Raw genomic sequence first — 9,726 nt, 5'->3', positions numbered from 1 at the left:
CGTCCGTTCAACAAGCCGAGCGAATTCTCAATGATCTGCAGGTTCCGAAAAACACGTTTTTTCCATTTTTTTTTTTTTTTTTTGCTGCCGCTAACAGACTAGAAGGCTTAAACAGGGGTGAAAATTTATCTCGTTCAGGTAAATCAGACTGACGGTCATGAAAGTTAGGCTCTAATGAATCATTAAACATTTTTTTTGTTCTGATATATTAACATATTTTCTGTTTCGCCATAAGTAATTACATACACTCTTACGTCTCAGTAATTTTTTGAACAAACATCGAATTTAAAATGTGTTAAAATTTATAATTCTTTTTAACAGACTACTAGAGTGTATGTATCATCACTAATAAAGTCATTGATATTCATGTCGTTTCCGTAGTGTAGTGGTTATCACGTGCGCCTCACACGCGCAAGGTCCCCGGTTCGATCCCGGGCGGAAACAATTTTATTTTTTTCAACTTTTTTTCTTTATTCATTGGATAAATAATCATTCGGCATAATGTATTTACTTCGATTTGAACATCAAAGTCGATTTTTCTTTTGGTTTAAATGATAAATTTTAGTTTTTAAGAGTCCCAAATTAAATATTCTTCCTTCACTCCTAACGGGGTTTCCACATGCAGAATTCCAAAACAAGAAACAAATGAATTTATTATTCGGAATCCCAATTTTTTTTTCAAATATGTTGTCAGTTTCTACAGTAATGTGTGTTAATAATTCATCTCCAAATTACGTTCTCAATTGCATCAGTAAAATAAATCTAAGTTTTTACTAACTTTTCCTCGAAAGTTATTAGGTAAAAAATTAAACACAATAAGACGGTACATTGATGTAAAATATAGAACTCAAATAATATCTTTAACTGGAGATGTAGAAAACATTATGATGTTCCACAAACATTTGTTTGGCATTCTACAATATTTTGGACATAGAAGTAGTCCTACGTCAGATCTGTTTACGTGCACAGCTAAGGTGTGTATGAATTCCTGCTAGCGTGTCTCAACATGGCATTGGGTAAAAAAACAATAAGGTAGATATTGTTATACACCATTATCTCTTGTGTACTATTACTATATATATATATATATATATATATATATATATATATATATATATATATATATATCGCTACTCGAACGCCCGCACATACACAACATAACACTCTACAACGGGTTGCCTACGCTGACTCTTTCTGGGGCTACAGGGGCTTAACTACGCGTTTCCGGTAACATGTTTAATTGGCAAAAATGGTTGCAAATAATAAGAGCTTTCTACCCTCAAGCGTTGTAACATGAATTTTGATACACCCTGTATGTATGTTTTATGTTGCTAGAAGCCAGAATATACTTAGGTATATAGAATTAATATAAAATAAACATTTTTTTTGGGGAATACCATAAGTTATTGTGGTTCTTAAATTCCTTAAATATTCAGGAATATAAAAATTTATATAAAATAACTTACACAGTTATAAAGCAGAAATCATCAAAGCTTATAAAAAATATTAACGCTAGAGTTTTCTCTAAGTAAGTGAAATTTGGCAACAAATCGATAAGAATAACTCACTGAATATATAATTTATGGAATCTGTCTTATTTATTTTTCATTTCTGTTGATGTACAATGACTAGCAATAGTCTGAAGAACTGGATCTTAGGTACTTAAATTACAAGACTACTATACCTTAATTAATTAATTAGCTTTGGTATGCTTTCCAGTATTTGAAATCACAGTTTTAGTTTCAGAACTATAACAATAATACATCAAACAAATACTTTTGTTAAAATATTGGATTGTCAATGTTATAATCCCAGAAAATAACGTATTTTAAAAAGTTGTGACTATTTCTTAATGTCTTAATTTGACTCCCGGTGTCCATGTAAGCTAATATAAACAACTTCAGCACCTACGCGCCTAAAGATATTTAGCTTCACAAACGACTCCGAAGAAGTTAGCAACGTCGTAATTGTTGCATCCAAACATTGCACTAACTTTTCCAGCCATAATAAATAACCACAACTACAGAAAACTTGGGAAAACATACATCCTAACTGGCCAATTCTTAACTACATGCAAAATACTCTTATCAAAAATGCGCTAACATCGCAGTATCAGGCCCCGTCGCTAGAATGCGCTGCATAACGTGTCTTTTTTTTTTTTTAATACTGTCCTACTTATATTGTTTTACTGCCATCTATTGGCCTGGTGTGACAACAAAGGAAGTTTTGCGTGGAATGGGAAGTAGGGTAAGGTAATGCGTATCAGTGTGGCGCGGCTAAGGAGGTTGAAAAATCTCATTTTGAGAGGCAGTTTTCTTTGAGAGCTATGCTCGTACAAAGAAAATAAGATCTACATCTACCGTCTGTTTCGAGCAACACGATCCCACCCAACTATGGAGCCCGGTCGGTTCTCAATACGTTTGGGCCGCACTATACTTTGTAGAACTTAGACACCAGCATTTCGCATATTGGATTTATGTACTTCGAAGAAGTTCATTTGATCCGTAGTCAGGTATAGATAGTTTGAAAGTTTTACTGTTGCACACTGAAAAATGTCTTGTGACAGCAATATATATATATATATGTATATATAATTTTTTGCCAACGTAGACACTACCGGATACCACAAAACTGTCTTCCCCCCCCCCCCCACCCTTCAGTGAACGCCTTAATACAATTTGCGACACTCGTAGAAATGTGGTTCACACGTCAACAGAAGAAAGAATTTACTCACCATTGTTCTGCGACGATACTGAATCGTCGTATAGAGGACTATTATGGGCAGGGCTCTACTTTGGGAACAATGACTGCGCGTTCACGCGCCTCGTTCTGAGACCGAGCCTTCGGTCGCTCGTTTCGCATTTGAAACAGCCACGAGCACTTAATGTAGATTTCGCTGTGGCGAATGCAATCACTTGAAATGAAAGTCAGGAGCGCCATCTTGTGTACTCCTCCTTGCAGCGACCATTCAGTTAGTTAGTTGTCTTGCTGTGCGCCATTACGAACACGCGTCATCGTAACTCAATAAACATGTCAGAATAATTGAAATAGGTATTTTGCTAGATAAAATTTTAAAAAACTTTAATATCGTAACCAATATTACGAATTATATATATATCTTAATACGTATATATAAATCCAGTGTCCTGATGTTTGTTTCCAGTGAACTCTTCACCAAGTCAACCGATTTCGATGAAAATTGGCATTTATGTGTAATTTTTTCCAACTTGAGAGATAGGATGGTTTTTATTTCGATTAATGGTCTTAATAATTTATAATTAATAATAAACTGATTATCAATGTTGATTGGTGTTTAAGCCCGGGAAACAGTGGGCACTTCGTCTCCATGACAACGTTGCGTGCTCGAGAGTCGGGAAACCATCGGTGCTATTCGTTTTTTTTTTTTGTACATTACAAAGCATTGTATTAAGTTTTTGTCAAAATTAATTAATTTTCATTTTATTTCATTTATTATAACTGTAAATAAGAGATTTGGTCTCAGTTTCCCCCCCATTAATACAACCGTGCGAAGCCGGGTCGGGCAGCTAGTTTTAATATAATTTGCATACCTTTAAAACCATCTGTCCTATAATTAGAAAACCTTGGTTATATAATTAAGTACTATTATATTAAACATCTACACTTCAGCGATAAATAGCCATTAAATAGTAACAGTAAATAAACAGAAAAATAATAATATGACAGGTGAGGCTGGGCCTTAATGCTAATAATTCTCTTTGTTTTCATGAAATGACGCATCCCTAATGTATGTATACCCAGTGCTGTCATCAAACAATACTAAGGAAACCAAAAAAGAAGGAAATTGCTACACAAACGACTTACCTGTCTTCCTGCACAATCAAGCCTGCTGTATAAATGTTGAAAAAATTAAAGCCATGGCAGGAGATTACCTAATGAACGTGATAGCTTGCATTTTAAATCACCCGTAGGTATTTATTTATTGGTAGGTGTCTGATACACAAAAATCACTACCCAAAAAATGGTTTTCAAAAGTCAAAACGTCCGCATGCAAAATTGCTTGCGATGCCTTAGCTGTCTGAATTGTGGCTTTTAAAGTTATATTTTTTAATGTTTTTTAAGTAAATTGGTTCGCGTATGCAACTCGAACCTACATATTTCATGAAAATAAAACTTACGTTAACTGTATTTACCCTTGATGGGACTCTAACCCACAACCGCCGGTTTAGAAAACCGACGCCTTATCCATTAGGCCACAAGGGCTTGACGGTAATCGAAACACACCATGCCTTTTAACCGTCAACAGGTAGGTCTACTGCTTTTCTGTAATATCGCGAGTATATAACACGTCTTGCTATTGTTCTTTAAATTGTAGGATTGTAGGGTTTGATATGTATTTTTGAAAATAAAATTAAAAAAAAAAAAATTATTTTTCCCATCCCTCAAATTTTTTGTCCTATTTTTTTTTTTTTTTCGCTTCTCGAATCCTCCCGCCCCTCTAAACGGGCAAATGCCCGTTTGCAAATCGTAAAAAAAGGGGGGGGGCAGCCTGTATGTAGTTAGTACCTACTGACCAAATCCCAAAGTTAGGGAAGGAAGTTGTACATGTTTCAATAAATCAAAGGCGGCTCTTCATTTTCGATGTGGATTTTACATATATATAAAAATCAAAATTGTGTGAGCCCTCCAGATGGCAGCACCCGACCAACGGGAGATCACTCACGAAGGGGCGGAGTGGCCAATCAGGAGCGATCTTGTTTCTCGCTCCGAGAGGGAACGCCCCCGGGGCTCCAGAAGGGTCGGGGTCACCCGGGGAACGGGGCAGACGTGGAAGGGGGTCGGCGCGCACCTCCCGGTAGTGGGCCATCGCGGCGCGCGTGTCGTTGAACCCGTGACTTACGCACACTTCCCCCCCCCCTTTTCCTTCCCTTCCCCACTCCAGCAGGCTATTAATACCGCGCGCTCGTGAACCCGCGAAGATACACTCGTGGTTGTGGCTCCTCGCACGGGAAGCATTTTCACAGACGAGAGAGCCAAACGAACGATCGTGCATCTTTTTTTTTTATTTTTTATATTTGTTCATTGCAAATAAATATGGCCCCTTGCAATTTTACGCATCTAGTAATTTTCAGGTAAGGAATTATGCTATTTCTGATTGATAGAGACCTGCGAAATTCGCGATTTCGATGGTCTTCAGGGTATACTGCACACACCCCTGTACACTCGTGAAAATAACGCAAGTTCATCGGCTGCCGACTTGTAAGTCGTCTCAGCTGGTTTGTCTGTGATTCGATCCTTCTTTTGGTTGAGGGTTCATAACTGGTTGAGATTCGTCCAGATGAACAGCAAGCCAGTAGCAAAATCATCTAAGAGGTATATGTGTTTGAATTCTAGCCTATCGCAGAATGAATCCGCGAATTTTGCAGGTCGCTACTGATTGATTTTTATAATACTGAATCGTTTTGTATCTAACATGTTTAAAAAAATTACGAAGGCTCTATACTAATGGCCAATTAGGTTAGGTTAGCTACATTATAAATACTTTAAAACATTGTGGACGGTTGATTTGGTTAGGATAGCTACATTAAAGATACTGTGAAATCATGTAAACGGTTACCTAGCTCTGGATAGCTACCTACATATTAAAAAGTTATTTGCTAAGCAACCGTAAAATGATTTTACAGTATTTTTAATGTAGCTATACTTACCTAATATAACCAACCATCCACAATGTTTTTAAGTATTTATAATATAGCTAACCTATCATATACTTATTTTGACTCAAAAAAAAAACCAGATACCGTTTTATCTTCATTTACTGAATAATTCTTTAAATTACTTCTTGATAATTTTAAGAATGACATATTATAAGTTAAATCCGCGCATTTGGAGAATAAATGCCCGCGATTTTTTTTATCCCCAAATAAATACACCTGTTGTGGTACGGAAAAAAAAGCGAGCATGAACTTCGGGGAACTTCGGGTGTGGCTCTCTCTCGTCTGTGAAATGAAGGCTTCTCCTCCTCATACGCCCCTGACGAGGCAAGTGTATTTACAGTTAAAAAAGCTGCTTTTGTCATTAAAATAATGCAACAGCTTTCCTTGATGACGAAGTTAGCTACTTCTGCAATAATTAATTGTTTGTGTTTCAAGCCAAATCCGATTTACCCTAAAATAAATACAATTTATGTCCAAATAAATAAAATATATGCCAAAGTAATTTTGTGATTGTTAAATAATATCGTTGATTGTATGTTTAAGCGAAGAAAAATGTGTTTCGATATATCGATATATCTTCTGCTATCAAGAAAGTGGTTTTACACTGGCAGGAATACGGTGGCTTCGAGGCGCTCGTTAAAAACATCACCCTTCCACCTCCCCTTTCCATTACCCTTTCCTTCCCTTCCCAAATGACTCAGAAGCAGCAATAACAGACGGATGAACGAGAGGGAAAGAGATATTCAGAGAGAGTTCTAATCTTGTAGCATCCACTCGCCGACCATTTGTTTATCCTAAACAGTGGTAAGGAGTCCCCATTTGGGGAGGATAACACACGCACCCCCCGCCAAGAAGAAGGCAATTTCTCAAGATCCAGGCGTGTGTTATGGGAAGGCCCCCCTACTCGCCGGCCAAAGGGAAGAAAGGGGTTGGGGAGGGAGGCACTATCTCCCGCGCCACCCAGGAACCGGGGCCATAAATACCTTTTTCCCCGCCTCGCCTCCCCAAGGAGTGTCACCCTGGTCCAGAAAACAATGTCCTGCGGCGGGGGAGACGGACCGAGGCTGTCTGGAAGTGGTCGCGCCGCCAACGCCTTGATTTACCCGCTGGAGACTGGAGACTCCAGCCGGGGTCTTACCGGAGGAGCAGCAAGTGTCTGGAGAGTGGAGACTTGCTGCTCGCGTCGGGGTGTGGACGCCATGCTGGGGCGTCGAAGGGACCTCAAAGATTACACGGGCAGAGTAAACGGGGTAGCAACTAGGTCGATTACACTAGTAAAGTAAATGGGTTAGCAACTGTGACTAGTAACAGGAATGATTTCACTGGTGGAGTAGTAAACAGGATAGCAACTAGGGCAAGTAATAGGTTCGATTATACTATAAAGTAAACTCTGGAAAGTAACATTTTGATTACACTGGTAGAGTAGACAGGATAGCAACTAGGGCAAGTAACAGGATCGATTACATGAGCAGAGTAATTAGGACAGAAAATATGGGAAGTAACATGATCAATGAAAGAGGCAGAGTAAACGGAATAACAACTATGGAAAGTAGCAAGATCGATTACATGGATAGAGTAAAAGGGATAGCAACTATGGCAAGTAATGATATCCCTTTAACTCTACCCGTATAATCGCCCCTTTACATAGGGCTGGGGCGCAGGCACGCTAACTCAGCGGTTTTCTTCATCTAGCGATTTTATTTAATTTATTTATGACTGAACTTATGGCAAAATAAACTTAACCATTGGACCTACCACACAAATATTACGTTACATGAAACTTAAAACGACCTTACTAAACTTAAATTTTGCAGCCTAGTAACTTAAAAACTAAAATACAGATAAAATAAATTCAAGAACATAATAAAACATAAGTAAGTTGAAACTAGTATACCTTTCTCACTACTTTCTCGTCATTGCTATTTTTGAATGTCCGTTGAAGTTTTGGAAACCAGTGTAAGAACTAAAACGACGAAATAAAAAATGAGAAATTTCTCTTTCATTTAAATAAAAATACAATAATAATCTAATTGATAGCAAAGTAATTCATGAAATAAGCATACCCTCAAATAAACATACTCTCAATAAGAAATAAACGAATTTCGCTGGACCTAAATGATCTACATATGCTGAGAGAGTGACTTCATTTTCACACGCGTAAGTTGAAAAGACCCCATTGCCTGGATTATGTGCTATAGTTTATTTTTAAAACATGATGTTTTGGTGATATTATTTTAATTTTTATAAATTGTGTTCGTTTTTACAGTTGAGTACTGTTTAACAAATGTTAATAAAAGTTTCTTGACATATATTTCACAGAAAAATAATGTAATTTTAATTGTGATAGACGAAATAATTTTACAATAAAATAGTTTATTGTAAGAAGGTCTAAGGCAGATATACTAAGAACAATAAAAATTAATCTGCAAGAAATTGTATGGAACCTATGGATATTTTTTATTTATTTTTTTATTAAATAATTTTAGTAAAATCTTTGCGTTAAAATAATTAAATTCATTGGATTTTCTAATATTAAAATGGATTAACTCTTAATTTGAATTAAATTTATCTCAATTATGCTTCATTTTATTATATAATTTGATTTTCTGTACCAAATGGCAGATTAATTTGTACATCGATGTTGTTTGGTGTACTGACAGGCATTTCGGTATTATTTCGGTTTTATCGCAATCCTCCTTAAAATCTTGTTACATTTTATTGTCTGCCTGGACCTTTTATCTGTAATTTGACCCGGGTTTCATGCCTTTAGCGACAGTAATATACAATCCTGAGTCTCGGGGGTGCAAACGAGCACAAGTCCAAACTTGGCGATTTTTTTGTTTTATTACAGGTAGTGTCTTAGGGGTTCGTTTTATGTACAACCATAACAACGTAACTCACTCAAATAAATGTATAAAGTATTTAGCGAGTGTAAGAGCCTAACGCCAAAGCTTTAGTTGAACCGAGCAAACCTACTACATATGTTGTGTATCTGCGACCGTTGAACAAAAAAATGTCCCTGCCACTCCCGAGAAGTTTCTGTGGTACAACCGATAATTAAAGGTAAGACGTACCTGTATTATGGTACGCACGACGAAACTATCGTGCGCCAAGTGTGGACAATTGAGAAATGATCGTACGTTGAATGTGTGAAAGGGAGAAATTATGCTACGCTTCCTGGCCACCTGCACCTCCCCTCCTCTATTTGTAAGAAATCAATCATAAGTTCTTGCAGGCCACACACATTCAATTTTTTATATCCTGCAAAGTTGACTAATTGTGACTTAGGTTCGTTTGGTTCTGAAGCACAGGGGTAACATAGTGCAGAGAGGGAATCGCAACAACGCTATTGTTTGCGCCTGTCACTTTGCAGGGTTGCATTTTGGGACATACTATGTGCTGTGTTGTTTGTTGTGGTATTCCCCGCCACCCATCAAAAAATATGCCCCGCAGTTTCCCAAACATTCTGTACATACGGATTTAATAGGCGGAGTTCGTACTTGTACCGTATAAATATTGAGTTTTTTTTTTCCAGCGATGTTAGTGAATCAGTCTTCACTGCCTCACATCAATCTAACGTCATCTGTTATGAATCAATTTCCACTTTTAAAAAATGTTAGAAAGTGTAACTGTGGAAGGCGTCGCTGCCCTTAGCACACACACACACTGCTAGGCCGGGCCAATTAAGAAACGAAAACATCGTGGAAGGAGGCTAGCGGACAACCTATTTTCTATTTTAGTTTTTCTCGTCACTTAGGCGAAGGAAAGAAAAAAAAAAGAAAGTGAACTGGACGGGTATGTTAATTGAACCCCCCACCCCGACTTCTTTCTCACCACACTTTTTTTAAATTTTTTTTTTTTTACGTGACACCACAGCTACCTGTAGCGTCCTTGCGGTATAATGACTTTCGTAATCTCCAAGCGTTCAGGCGACTTCTCTTAACCCGCGAGCTGGCACAACGCCCGTTATCCACGAGGAGACGAAACAAAAAAAAAATGTGCTGTGGCGGATAAGGTGAAGTCACTTGGA

At 37.5% G+C, this 9,726-nt stretch overlaps 2 non-coding genes across 2 annotated transcripts; one reads left to right on the top strand and one right to left on the bottom strand.

Moving 5' to 3' along the window:
• The first annotated feature begins 371 nt into the window (after positions 1-371).
• Positions 372-444, top strand: Trnav-cac (transfer RNA valine (anticodon CAC)). The gene has a single exon. It is a non-coding gene; the product is annotated as a tRNA-Val (tRNA).
• A 3,725-nt stretch (positions 445-4,169) lies between these two features.
• Positions 4,170-4,242, bottom strand: Trnar-ucu (transfer RNA arginine (anticodon UCU)). The gene has a single exon. It is a non-coding gene; the product is annotated as a tRNA-Arg (tRNA).
• Positions 4,243-9,726: the final 5,484 nt, after the last annotated feature.

This window comes from Bacillus rossius, chromosome 12, assembly GCF_032445375.1.
Source record: "Bacillus rossius redtenbacheri isolate Brsri chromosome 12, Brsri_v3, whole genome shotgun sequence".
In the NCBI taxonomy this organism is placed as follows: domain Eukaryota; kingdom Metazoa; phylum Arthropoda; class Insecta; order Phasmatodea; family Bacillidae; genus Bacillus; species Bacillus rossius.
The sequence above is the reverse complement of the archived record's forward strand: the minus strand, read 5'-3'. Positions and strand labels throughout refer to the sequence as shown.